Raw genomic sequence first — 13702 nt, 5'->3', positions numbered from 1 at the left:
TTCAGCGAACAGCTTGTTGCTGTGCCTTACACAAGTTTTTTTCTTTCTATAGTTTATTTTTCTCATGCTTAAATTTGTTTTGGAGTACATTCATTTTGATGTGGGAAGTATGTCTGATGCATTGGATACTGTCGATTAAGAATCAGGGATTGAGTAGTATAGCACTGTTATTACCCTCACTAACAATTTCCAGGAATATTCGCTGGACTGTATCTTTAGGTTACTACATAGAATATTACCAGATCTATGGCTAATTTGAAATTTCTGACATGGAATGTTCGAGGTTTAAATAATAAGATAAAGCGTTCCTTAGTATTAACTACACTTCGGAAATATGGCCCGGATGTTGCATGTCTCTGCGAGACTCACTTGGAGGGGAATAGGTTACTGTCACTTAGAAGACCCTGGGTGGGCTGGGCCTATCACGCTTCTCACTCCTCTTCCTCCAGGGGTGTGTCAATCCTGATAAAGAAATCGGTCCAATTTGAGCTGGTATCGGTCAAGACTGACAAATACGGTCGATTTGTGTTCCTTGAATGTAGACTAAGTTCCCAACCCTACTACATACTGGCGGTTTATATCCCCCCCCCATTCTCGTACGATGTACTACAGCAGGCCGCTTCATTCATAGCCTCCTCTCCGGACACCCCGGTAATCTGCTTGGGTGACTTTAACAATGTCATGAATTTAGCTTTAGACAGATGGCGCTCTCCGCAGGCTCCTGGGGTCCGCTCTAGTCCTACTAAATTTGCTGATTTTCTGAATAATTTGCAGTGGGTGGATGTGTGGAGAGCTCGGCACCCTACGACTAGACAGTTTTCATGCTTCTCTGGCACGCATGGTTCGTTCTCCAGGATCGATCTGACCCTACTCTCCCCCGTTCTTCTCCCTAGGGTGGTTGACGTCCAATACGAGGCCCGGGGTATATCTGATCACTCCCCTATGGTGTTGACTCTCGCTATGGTGAGCCAGAGGGGTCAATCTTATTGGAAACTGCATCCTTCCTGGCTGCTGCAAATAGGTGACTGCTCTGACCAGGTGACTCAGTGGGAGGGATACTTTACTGACAATGTAGGCTCGGCCCCCGGAACAGTGGTTTGGGATTCATTTAAGGCATTCCTAAGGGGAACGTATATTAGACGTATTTCTGCCCTCAAAATGTCCTGCAGGGAGAGAGAGCGAGCCCTTGAGAGTGACGCCAGGGATTTGGAATCTAGATACTTGGTGGATGGCACCCCTGCGCTGAAGGTACGCTGGCTGGCGGCCCAGTCGGCATGGGTGGCTCATCTGTCTGATAAAAACTCGCGCTCGCTTCTATTTCAGGCTACTAATATTTACATGCAGGGCGATAGGCCAGGTGGCCTGTTGGCTCGATTGGTGCACAGTGACCGCCCAGGTTCTACAATTGCTCAGATGACCGGTAGCGATGGCGCCCTTGTGAACACCACGCCGGAAATTGCGCAGCTATTCCGCTCCTACTATGCTGAGGTCTACAGTTCACAACTGGTAGACTCGACATCAGACCTCTCCGCTTATTTAAGTAATATTCCCCTACCCACACTCCCCCCGGAGGCCTCTGAGATGCTGGAGGCACCCTTAACTCTGGAAGAGGTAACGGCGGCTATTGGCTTGTCTCCCAGCGGCAAGGCACCGGGCTATGACGGCATCCCCTCAGAGGTATACAAGACCCACATTGATTTCTTCGGTCCTAGGCTTCACGCCCTGTATTCTGATATTTTTGTTAATGATCAACTTCCCCCCTCTATGGCGGAGGCGATTATTATAGTGATCCCGAAGCCCGGAAAAGACCCTAGATCCCCAGAATCCTATAGACCGATATCATTGATTCCCACTGACGCTAAGATCCTGGCAAAGATTTTAGCAGTTCGACTCAACACCGTAATTACTTCCATTATCCACTCCGACCAGACCGGCTTTATGCCAGGGATGTCCACTTCTATTAACCTACGTAGATTATATACCATCTTACAAATCCCATATGACTTCCCCTCTGACTCGGTAGTGGTCTCACTGGATGCCGCCAAGGCATTTGACAGTATCGAGTGGTCCTATCTATGGGAGGTCATGACAGCTATGGGTTTCGGGCCTAATTTTATAAAATGGATTAAATTGCTTTATCAGCACCCGACTGCCAGGATCTCAGTGAATGGCTATATCTCTCCCTCGTTCCGCCTGTTTCGCGGGACCAGGCAGGGATGTCCTCTGTCCCCAACCTTGTTTGCCCTGGCCATCGAACCCTTGGCCTGTCTAATAAGGTCCCACCCAGGCGTGGTGGGCATTCATACCGGCCCTCGTGAGGATAGGATTGCCCTTTACGCTGACGACATGCTGTTGTTTCTGCAGGATTACACCAGGTCTATGCCTACAGTGTTGCAATTGATTGAGGAGTTCGGTGTATATTCAGGCCTTCATATTAACTGGTCTAAGTCCTCTATTATGCCTGTGATTGCCCCCCCCCCCCTGCTGCTCCTAAAATCTCCCTACCGCTAAGTTGGACGGCGAAATTTAAATATCTTGGGATTCAGGTAACCAATGACCCCTCTGACTTTACACCTTTGAACCTTGATCCGATCATGCAACAAATTACTCGTAAATCCAAGACTTGGTGTAAGCTTCCATTGACTGTATCTGGCAGGGTCAGCCTCGTAAAAATGATAATACTACCTAAGATTCTATATGTGGTTCTGCAATCCCCTGTATATATTCATCCATCCTTCTTTAGAAAATTGAATAGTGTCCTGTCTTCTTTAATATGGGCTAGCAAACGTCCTAGAATACAACTGAACACTCTCACCAGGCTGCGCAGCGACGGAGGTCTGGCCTTGCCAAACTTTCAGATGTACTACTATGCCGCTCAGCTGTCTCATATTAGTGCATGGGTACAGGATACTGGCGTCACTTCTCTACACTGGGTATTTGTCCAATGCTACTTCCCCGACTTATCCCCCCTGCAGGTGTTGCTGAGTGGGAGCTTGGCCCGGTTCCTCCCTCCTCTTATATACCAAGCCATGAAGGTGTGGCAGGCACTAAAAATTCTTTTGAAATTTGATGGATTGGACCCGGACACCCCCCTCTGGTATTCTAAATGGCTCCCTGAACTGTATGCGCTCGAGGGGAGGGAAGTTTGGGCCCCTAAATCAGTGATTTCCATAAATCACCTTTATACGGATAATACGCTCAAATCCTTCCAACAACTAAAAGATGAGTTTAATTTGCCTAACTCCTATTTTTTTAGATACCTCCAGCTCAGACATGCCTTGCAGTCCCAATTCGCCAATTCCCCCCCTAAAATTATACCATTTCCCATTAAGACCTTTGTAAGTATGCTGGGTCGAGTTAAGATGATTTCCCATGCTTATGGTTATCTACTCGCCAAACTCCATATAGATCCTTTGACACGTCTCCGTGTCAAATGGGAGCAGGATCTGGGCCCCATAGATGAAGAGAACTGGGCCCTTGCTTTGGAAACTCCGTGCACGGTTACCAAATCCATCAGGTATCAACAGATACAATACTTCCTTTTGCATAGAATATATATGACCCCGGCCAGACTGGCCAAATTCGGGACGGGTCGTGTGGGTGACTGCCCTAAGTGTGGGATGACTGCAGGTACTTTTTGGCACCTCATTTGGGATTGTCCGGTGCTGCGGGCTTTCTGGGCGGGGGTCGGATCGATTCTGGGGAACACAGGGGTGGACGAGGCCATGCTTACTCCGCAATTTTGCATCCTGGGAATGGGTAGCTCTGACTTTGTGTCTGGTCCAGAGGGCCTATATGCTCGCAACATATGTGCAATGGCGAAGGTGAGCATTGCGAGGCTATGGATGGCCCCTAAGGGCCCTACACTCCCCGCTCTTAAGGCACTAATAAACGACACTGTTTTTAAGGAACGATACATTTATATGAAACACAATGCCTCCGCTAAATTTGAAAGAATTTGGTCTCCATGGCTGGAATCCATATACTCCGTCCCAGACCCTACAACTTAATGGTGATAGGGTTACTAACAGGTCCTGGATTTGCCAAGTTATGATCTTCTAGGGCCATAGGCTTCCCTCTCACCCAATGGGTTGTGAATGAGAGAGTGGCTCTGTGCCCATCTGGACAGGGTAGGATTTAGAGTGCTAGTATCCCCCAATGCGTCCTCTTCCCCATAATGTTTTTTGTCTCTTTGTTTTTTTAATTTTTTTATTTCTGGGGTTCTCTGTGTTTGGTTTCTGATTGTTTTCTTCTCTTTTAAAGGGTTTTACTCGGACGGATTGTCCGTAAGAGTTATATTTGAGGGGGGGGGGGGAGAAAACAAAACAAAGTATAATGTGATTTCATGAATACTAGAGTGTACGGATAATGCAAAATAATGGTATATATAACTGTACGTTCCTATGCGCCTATGAGCAAATGACATAGTTTGAAAATAAGTCAAAAGTGAATGCTGTTCCTCGATGAGGACATGTCATTACGTGTTTAATGTGTTCCTGTTATGCAATGTCTGTATGCAAACTACTCTCCTTCGAAATAAAAATACTTTATTTAAAAAAAAAAAAAGTGACCCCCACGTCGCATGTGGCAATTCTCAAATTGGCGTATTTCTGGAATTGGCCGGCAGCGTCAAGACAAAGAGGGATTTTGTTTCACAATAATATGTGATGTCCAGTTCTACAGATCTATTGGGAATCCAGGCAGTATGCTGTATAGGTGATAATACAGTTCTTTCCTGCCCCTTTACACTTACACACTGAATCCAGAAACAGGCTGGCAAAAAGTACTCCTCACGAGGCACCTGGGACTGGGTCTGTGACAACCTGTTCAAAATAGATGATAGCAATCCTAAATTAGGAGGTGAGTCCTGTTTCAGTTCTTCCTGGAGAGGGTCATGTTGGGAGGTATGCCTTCGAGCATGTGCATTGCGATCACCGAACATGTGCAGTCTGCCGACAATCACTCCGTTGCGTGATAGTTGCCCATTGCATACAAACATGAATTAGTCCTATGCTCCAATTATCTTCTAACCACCGCCTCAATGTTATCTTAGGGTTGCGACTACCAACTACCATATTTAAAACTTAAAATGCAGTAAAAATACAAGGCTCATATTGAGGGATGTAGTTGAAATGTTGACAATTACAATGTAGACAGTCATGATGTTGACACTACGATGTCAACTCTGTTAAAATTTTGACAGGCAAATCTTCAACATTCTCAGAATTTGACTAGTAAACCATATTGCACTGGAAAAGGTATAGTCTGTTTTTTTTCTTCTTTAGATGCAGGGTAAATCTTGGCTGCTTTTGCATGTAGTCCACAACTTCTGGACACTGCAATTCAGATTTCAGCTAGGAAACGCCCCTCACACATTTAAATCTCTTTGCACATATTTAATCACATTTTAGATAATTTTGTATCTTCCCCCACCTGGTTTTGCCCAGTAACTTCAAATCAGCACCATGATACTGTATTTAAAGTATATATGGCCAAAATACAGTGCATCCGGAAAGTATTCACAGCGCTTCACTTTTCCCACATTTTGTTATGTTACAGCTTTGGGGGTCATTCCGAGTTGATCATAGCTGTGCTAAATTTAGCACAGCTACGACCATGTTCCCAGACATGCAGGGGGACGCCCAGCACAGGGCTAGCCCTCCCCACATGTCTGTCCGCCCCCCCCCCTCCCCCCGCACAAATACAAAAGCATCGCACAGCGGCAATGCTTTTGTACTTGTTGAGTAACTCCCGGCCAGCGCAGCTCCTGTGGCTGACCGGGAGTTGCTCCTCGCTGTGGCCCGCCCCCACACGGTCCGGCCACGCCTGCGTTGGATGGACTGCGCCCCCAAAACAGGTGCCAAACACCGCCGTGCCGCCCCCTCCCGCCCAGCGACTGCCTCTGCCTGTCAATCAGGCAGAGGAGATCGCTAGGGAATGACAGCCTTCAGCCGCCCAGGATGCGCCGGCGCACTATGGCGCCAGCGCATACGCAGTTCCGACCTGATCGCTATGCTGCGATAAACTGCTGCGAGCGATCGGGTCAGAATTACCACCTTTATTCCAAACTGGAATAAATTCATTTTTCCTCTCAAAATTCTACACACAATACCCCATACTGACAACATGAAAAAAGTTTTTTTGATATTTTTGCAAATTTATTAAAAATAAAAAACTAAGAAATTACATGTACATAAGTATTCACAGCCTTTGCTCAATACTTTGTTGATGCACCTTTGGCAGCAATTACAGCCTCAATTCTTTCTGAATATGATGCCACAAGCTTGGCACACCTATGTTTGGACAGTTTTGCCTATTCCTCTTTGCAGCACCTCTCAAGCTCCACCAGGTTGGATGGGAAGCGTCGGTGCACAGGCATTTTCAGATCTCTCCAGAGATGTTCAATCGGATTCAAGTCTGGGCTCTGGCTGGGCTACTCAAGGAAATTCACAGAGTTGCCCTGAAGCCACTCCTTTGATATATTGGCTGTGTCAGGGCCGTAACTACGTGTGTGCCAAGTGGGCTTGGCACACAGCGCAGATGCCCTGAGGGCGCACGGCCAGCGGCATGTAATGAGTCAAATTGACTCATTACATGCCTCTGAAGTCTGCGCCGTGCGCCGCCGCCGCGCTGTGGAGGAGAGCTACAGCGCCGGGCAGGTGAGAAGGAGGAGGAGGGAGGGGGACTGGAGCCGCAACAGCGCTATTTCATTGGTAGTAAGCACCGCTGCAGCATCCCCTTCTCCTTCCGTATTGGCTGCCCGGCGCTGCTGTGGATGCTGGGATGCGGTTCCTCCATCCCAGCATCCACAGCAGCGCCGGGCAGCCAATACGGAAGGAGAGGGGGATGCTGCAGCAGCGCTTACTACCAATGAAATAGCGCTGCTGCGGCTCCAGTCCCCCTCCCTCCTCCTCCTTCTCACCTGCCTGCACCGAGGGAGCTGCACAAGGAGCCTGTCAGCGGGGAGATGGTAAGTAGTATCTCTCTCTCTCTCTCTCTCTCTCTCTCTCTCAGGGGGACACCGTTTGCCATAATGTGTAAAAAGGGGGACTGGCTGCCGCAATGTAAAAAAAACACAAAGATAAGTGGTGCGCTAGTGTGTATTTATATACCTTTAAATTCAAAAGGTTTAGGTGTCTGCTTATGCTCAAAACTGAAATAAATAACCATAGAATCTGCTTTATAAATAAATCAATTAATCTTTACTTCAATTAATAAACAATATATTACACATAAAAGTTATAAAATCAAGGGATTGGTTTGTATACCACACACTCAATTGGGAAGCATCAAATAGCCTCTAGCGCTGTATGATTATTAGCAACAATGTACCTCTTTAGACACTAAACAGACCATTTGCAATCTGCTAAATAATGTGTCAAGCTGTAACAATTCACTGACAGTTCTGCAAGGAAAAGAGTCTCTCCTATCCTCCTGCTCCTGGCGTCCCAGTGCAGAGGGATGCTGCTGTATAATAGTTTACCCGAGCTTACGGGAATGTCTAGTAGTGCAGTCACCCGGAGAGATGTACGTTCCTGTGATTGTCAGTGTAATTATCCACCGCCCGCACTAAAGTGCAATCTCAGTTCTGGCCGGCGGGTATGAAATTAATTGCTCCCAGTTACCGCTTTCCGATGTGGCCGCTGGACTTGGCACAGTCTCGGTCCTGGCTTGCGGGTAAACGGAGCTCCAGTTTGCGCTTGTAACGAGGCCGTTGTAGAAAGTGCTCGTACGATGCTTCCGTCAGTGTGTGGCAGCAAACAGGGATATGACGTCAACGCGTTTCGTCCCGTCGTAAATCGGGACTTCCTCAAGACTGAAGGGCTCATTCCATCTTGGCCCTTATTTAAATCCCCGTATGGACCGCCTTTCATTTATAATTACAAACACATGTGTGGTACAGACTCGGTCTTAAAGGGCCCTACTCACTTGGCGATGTGCCGCCGAGGTGCCCGACGGCCGATACGGCCGACGAGCAACCCGGCGGCGGGGGGGCAGTGACGGGGGGAGTGAAGTTTCTTCACTCCCCCCGTCACCCGGCTGCATTGAAGTGCAGGCAAATATGGACGAGATCGTCCATATTGGCCTGCATGCACAGCCGACGGGAGACCAGCGATGAACGAGCGCGGGGCCGCGCATCGTTCATCGCTGGAGTCTCCACACTGAAAGATATGAACGAGTTCTCGTTCATTTATGAACGAGATCGTTCATATCTTTCAGAATATCGCCAAGTGTGTAGGGCCACTCTGACGTTACATACACGCTGATCCAGTGGCGGAACAAGCAAGCGGTGGGCCCAGGTGCGACAAAATGCTTTGGGCCCCCCCCCCCATCCAAGTCCACCCCGGGGGCAGTGCGCGCCGTAGGCGCGCGCAAAAATACATAGTGGCGTGGCTTCGTGGGGAAGGGGTGTGGCCACAAAATAATACCAACACAGTAGTCTCCATTATTCAAATTACGCCGCACAGTAGCACCACTACACCAGGTAGAAACCCTTTTACACCTTACAGCGAACAGATTCCTCTTTTTACACATTACAGCAGACAGCGTCCCCTTTTTACACATAACGGCAGACAGCGTGCCCTTTTTACACAAAACGGCAGACCGCGTGCCCTTGTTACACATTACGGCAGACAGCGTGCCCTTTTTACACATTACGGTAGACAGCGTGCCCTTGTTACACATTACGGCAGACAGCGTGCCCTTGTTACACATTACGGCAGACAGCGTCCCCATTTTTACACATTACGGCAGGCAGATTCCTCCTTTTTACACATAGCAGCAGGCAGATTCCCCATTTTTACACATAGCGTCAGGCAGCCCCCTTTTTTACACATTACGGCAGGCAGATTCCCCATTTTTACACATAGCGTCGGGCAGATTACCCCTTTTTACACATAACGGCAGACCGCGTGCCCTTGTTACACATTACGGCAGACAGCGTGCCCTTTTTACACATTACGGCAGACAGCGTGCCCTTGTTACACATTACGGCAGACAGCGTCCCCATTTTTACACATTACGGCAGGCAGATTCCCCTTTTTACACATAGTGGCAGGCAGTCCCCCCTTTTTACACATTGTGGCAGGCAGTCCCCCCTTTTTACACAGTGCGGCAGGCAGTCCCCCCTTTTTACACATTGCGGCAGGCAGTCCCCCCATTTTACACATTGCGGCAGGTAGTCCCCCCTTTTTACACATTGCGGCAGGCAGTCCCCCCTTTTTACACATTGCGGCAGGTAGTCCCCCCTTTTTACACATTGCGGCAGGCAGTCCCCCCTTTTTACACAGTGCGGCAGGTAGTCCCCCCTTTTTACACATTGCGGCAGGCAGGCACAAGAAAGAAAGAAGGAAAGAAAAAGAAAGAAAGAAAGAAAGAAAGAAAGAAAGAATTATACTTACCCTCAGGCTCCTCGGTGCAGCTGCGTCAGACGACGATTCCCGGGCAGTAGAGAATGAGGAGGAGGGAGCCGGAGGACGGAGCCGCAGCAGCGCTTTGTTACTGGTGGAGGCGCTGCTGCTGCTGCCCCTCTGCTTCCCTATAGGCTGTTCTCGGAAGACAGCCTATAGGGAAGCAGAGGAGCAGCAGCAGCAGCGCCTCCACCAGTAACAAAGCGCTGCTGCGGCTCCGTCCTCCGGCTCCCTCCTCCTTCCCCCGTCTGTACCGCTGCTCAGCTCCTATCTCCGGGCGGCTGTGCGCTGCGGGCAGCGGTTGCCTGCAGCGCACAGCGGCATGTAATGAGTCAGTTTGACTCATTACATGCTTGGGCCCCTGGACAGAGGCGGGCCCCAGTGCAGTGCACTGCCTGCACTGCCGGTAGTTCCGCCTCTGCGCTGATCTCATGTGATTATAATTACATGGGTCCGTATGTTAAGTCGATACTTGGATTTATATATATTTAACAGTTAATAGTTAAAAATAAGTAGTTAAAAAGCAGACTCTAGGTACTTAATAAACAGCAAATATTTCTATATAAGCACATATACGAGCATTATAATAGAGCTTTCAAAAAATTCAGATGTTTCTAATTAAGCATTAAAGGCAACAGTGTTAGTATTCACATTATGGTCAGTATCACCGATATTAATATTTAATTTTTAATTTTAGCTGTTCATGATTTTAATCAGGATGACAATAGTAAAATATATGATTCATGTCGTTACTACCATTCCACATATAAATTTACCTAATCTAAGCAGGTGTAATCAATCGCCTCATTAAGCCCCTTGGGACTTAACGTATCCAGTTTAAATATCCAAGCAGATTCTCCAATACATAGCTGCCGATATCTATTTCCACCCCTCCTGGTATTACAAAATTGTTCAACCACTATTAAAGATAGCCCCTTCGGATCCCCATTGTGACATTTAATGAAATGTCTTGATACACTATGTTTAGTAGATTTATTGATAATATTACGTCTATGTTCCCTAAAGCGACATTTAATTGTTCTAATAGTCCTGCCGACATATTGCAGTCGGCATGGACATTGTAAAACATACACAGAATAAGTGGATTCACAGTTTAGATATTGTTTGATCGGAAAACTCCCCCCACTACTACAAGATATAACGTTTGTTGATCCATTATTCATATGCCCACAAGTAAGGCAAGTGGATTTGTTGCACCTATAGCTACCACAAGGTCTATTAGGGAGCCAACATTCTAGCTGATCTTTTTTTGCTTGTTTGATTGGTCTCAAATCACTCGGTGCTAATAGATTCCTTAAATTTATGTTTTTCTTATATATTATCCTTGGTTTATCTCCAATGTACTGATTCAATACATGATCTTGTTTCAATATTTCAAAATTCGTGTTCATGATCTTTTTTATCTTATTCGATTTGGAGTTAAACTTAGATACAAATAATAGCTCTTCTGAGGGGTCAAGCTGATTGGTGGCTCCCAATGTTCTTATAGAAGGTTTAAATTGGGATCTCGAAGTAATCCTACTATCCAGTATTCCAGTATTAGTCTCTGTTCTCTCTATTGCTTTAGTAGAGGTCAAAGCCTCCTCTAAAAGCTTCTGTGGATATCCTCTTCTTTTAAAATGATTAATCATGGTATCAGATTGTTCAGTGAAATCCTTATCTATTGAGCAGTTGCGTCTAATACGCATTAATTGATTTTTGGGTATATTTTTGATCCATGGTTTAAAATGAGCACTTTCATAATGTAAATAATTGCTCGTTCCCACTGGTTTAATATAATTATTGGATACAATCACCTCGTCTTGGATTGAGAAAGCCACATCAAGAAAGTTAATCGCATCAAAATCAAAAGTGTATGTGAACTTAAGATTATAAGTGTTGTTATTAACAAAATTAACAAACTCTTGTGCTTGTGTGAGACCCCCATCCCAAATAATAAACAAATCGTCAATAAAACGGCCATAGAGGACCAGGTTATCTCTATATGGACCGCTCCATATATACTCCTCCTCGAAGCGGCCCATATAGAGATTCGCGAAACTTGGCGCGAACCTGGTCCCCATGGCCGTCCCAAGTGCCTGTAAATAATAAGTGTCACCAAACAAAAAATAATTATGAGTGAGTATATACCAAATGGATTGAATAATAAAATCACGTCGCTCCAGCGTCAAACTTTGGTCCATATTTAAATAATAATTCACTGCATGAATACCAGCTGCATGTGGAATATTGGTGTATAATGCTTGGACGTCAAGGGTAAGAAACCCCCAACTCTTCTTCCAATTTCTTCCTACCACCTTTTGTAGGATATGTTTAGTATCCTTGATATGTGACTGTAAATTAACAACGTGATTTTGTAGGTGTACATCAACAAAATGTGACAAATTTGAAGTGAGGGAACCAACACCTGAAATTATAGGACGCCCAGGAGGTGAAATGAGTGTTTTGTGAATTTTGGGAAGGTGATAAAAAACCGGAGTGATGGGATGTGTACATAATAAGAAATAAAATTCATCTTCCGATATGGCCTTCTCATTCTTTGCCAACTCCAACATAAGTCGATATTCTTTTTGATAACAGAGTGTAGGATTATTAGGCAGAGATGTATAATACTGAGTATCTAGTAATTGTCTATTAGCCTCCAATATATATAGTCATCTCTGTTCTGTATAATGATCCCCCCTCCCTTGTCAGCTGGTCTAATGACAAGGGAGAGGGTTTCTCTTAGTTCCTTCAAGGCAAGTCTCTCCTTTTTGGACAAATTATGATTGAACTCATAATGACAAGATGATTGTCTATTTCCAGATCTTCTGCATAAGGATTTAAAATCACTGAGAGTTTTATTGTAAAAAATAGTAATTGCTGGACTTTTGTGTTCTAACGGAAAAAATTGAGATTTCCTCTTAAATTTGGGTAAACATGTAGGGTCTTTTACTGTGTCTATATCAAATAGTTTGACTTCTTCTGAAGTTTCACTTAATAATTGCTCCAAACACTGGAGACCCTCCTTATCAGATTCGTCTAGGATAATTGGTAATTCAACAGATTCCTGACAATCGGGATTTTTATTGAGTTTTTTAGCTGCAAAGAAACGTTTCCTACATAAATCTCTCGTAAATTTATTTAAATCTAAGAAAAGTTCAAATATATTGGGTTCTTTGGTGGGGGAGAAATTTAGTCCTTTCTGTAATAATGAAATTTGATCATCAGTAAGTTTGTGATTTGAAAGGTTAAAAATTCCATTAGTATCTATCTGAATCTTGCTCGTCTGCTTTCTTTTTCTTCCTCCTCTGCTCCCTCTCTTTCTCTGCGTTTTGTTTGGGGTGGGAAGATTTAATGCATCGTATGGGTTGGGATGGTGAAATTTGGATTGGTAAAAATCCTTGGATTGATCCGGACCTATATTGTCACCTGATTGCATCCTCTTAGGTCTAGTACTCCTATCCTGATGAGGGGGCTCAATAGTTTCATGATGATTAGTTTGTCTAGTCATTCTATTGGGTCTAGGAGATGGATATTTAGTTCTCTGATAATAATTACTCCTAATAGCTAATTTAGAGGGGGTTTTTTGCCTAGGATTTTGATCAGAGTTACTCATCCTCATTTGTTTATTATAAGTCCTAACTTTATCAGTTTGGTAATCTACCAGGTCTCTGGAGAATTTCTGTTTTTTAGAGTAGACCATTTCTTTCTCAAATTTCTCCACTCTTAAATTAATCTGTTCATCTTTTTCTTTAAAAGATGCTAGATCTTTAAATTTCACAAGATCTTCTTTGATTGTATCAATTTGTCTGGTAATTTCATCTACCTTTTCATTCCTATATTGTACAAGCAGTTTCATCAACGAGAATGAGCATAGATCTAATGTCTCAATCCATTTTTTGTGTAATTCTGGGTTTTCATTTATGGATAAATGTTTAAAGATTCGTAAACCTCTCGGTATGATCTTAGCATCCAAGTATTTCTGGAGTGAAATACCATCCCACCAATTTCTCATCTCATCCTTAAGGAGATCCTCTAATTGATAAAACTGCTTGTTCATATCAGGATCAATTTTACCCATAATGCCTTCTTGATCTCTATTGCTCATAAAGGATAAATACGTTTCTCGTCTGGATTTCCTATCAAAGTAACTCTTAAATTCAGCCATGAGTAAAGCACACACCTTAATTAATTAACAATTGGTTCAATAAAATGATAATATATGCTGCCAGGGAATAAGCACGACTATAGATACAAAAGATTCTCTGGAGATAAATACACTCCAAAAA

This window comes from Pseudophryne corroboree, chromosome 12 (assembly GCF_028390025.1).
Source record: "Pseudophryne corroboree isolate aPseCor3 chromosome 12, aPseCor3.hap2, whole genome shotgun sequence".
NCBI classification, from domain to species: Eukaryota; Metazoa; Chordata; class Amphibia; order Anura; family Myobatrachidae; genus Pseudophryne; species Pseudophryne corroboree.
The sequence above is the reverse complement of the archived record's forward strand: the minus strand, read 5'-3'. Positions refer to the sequence as shown.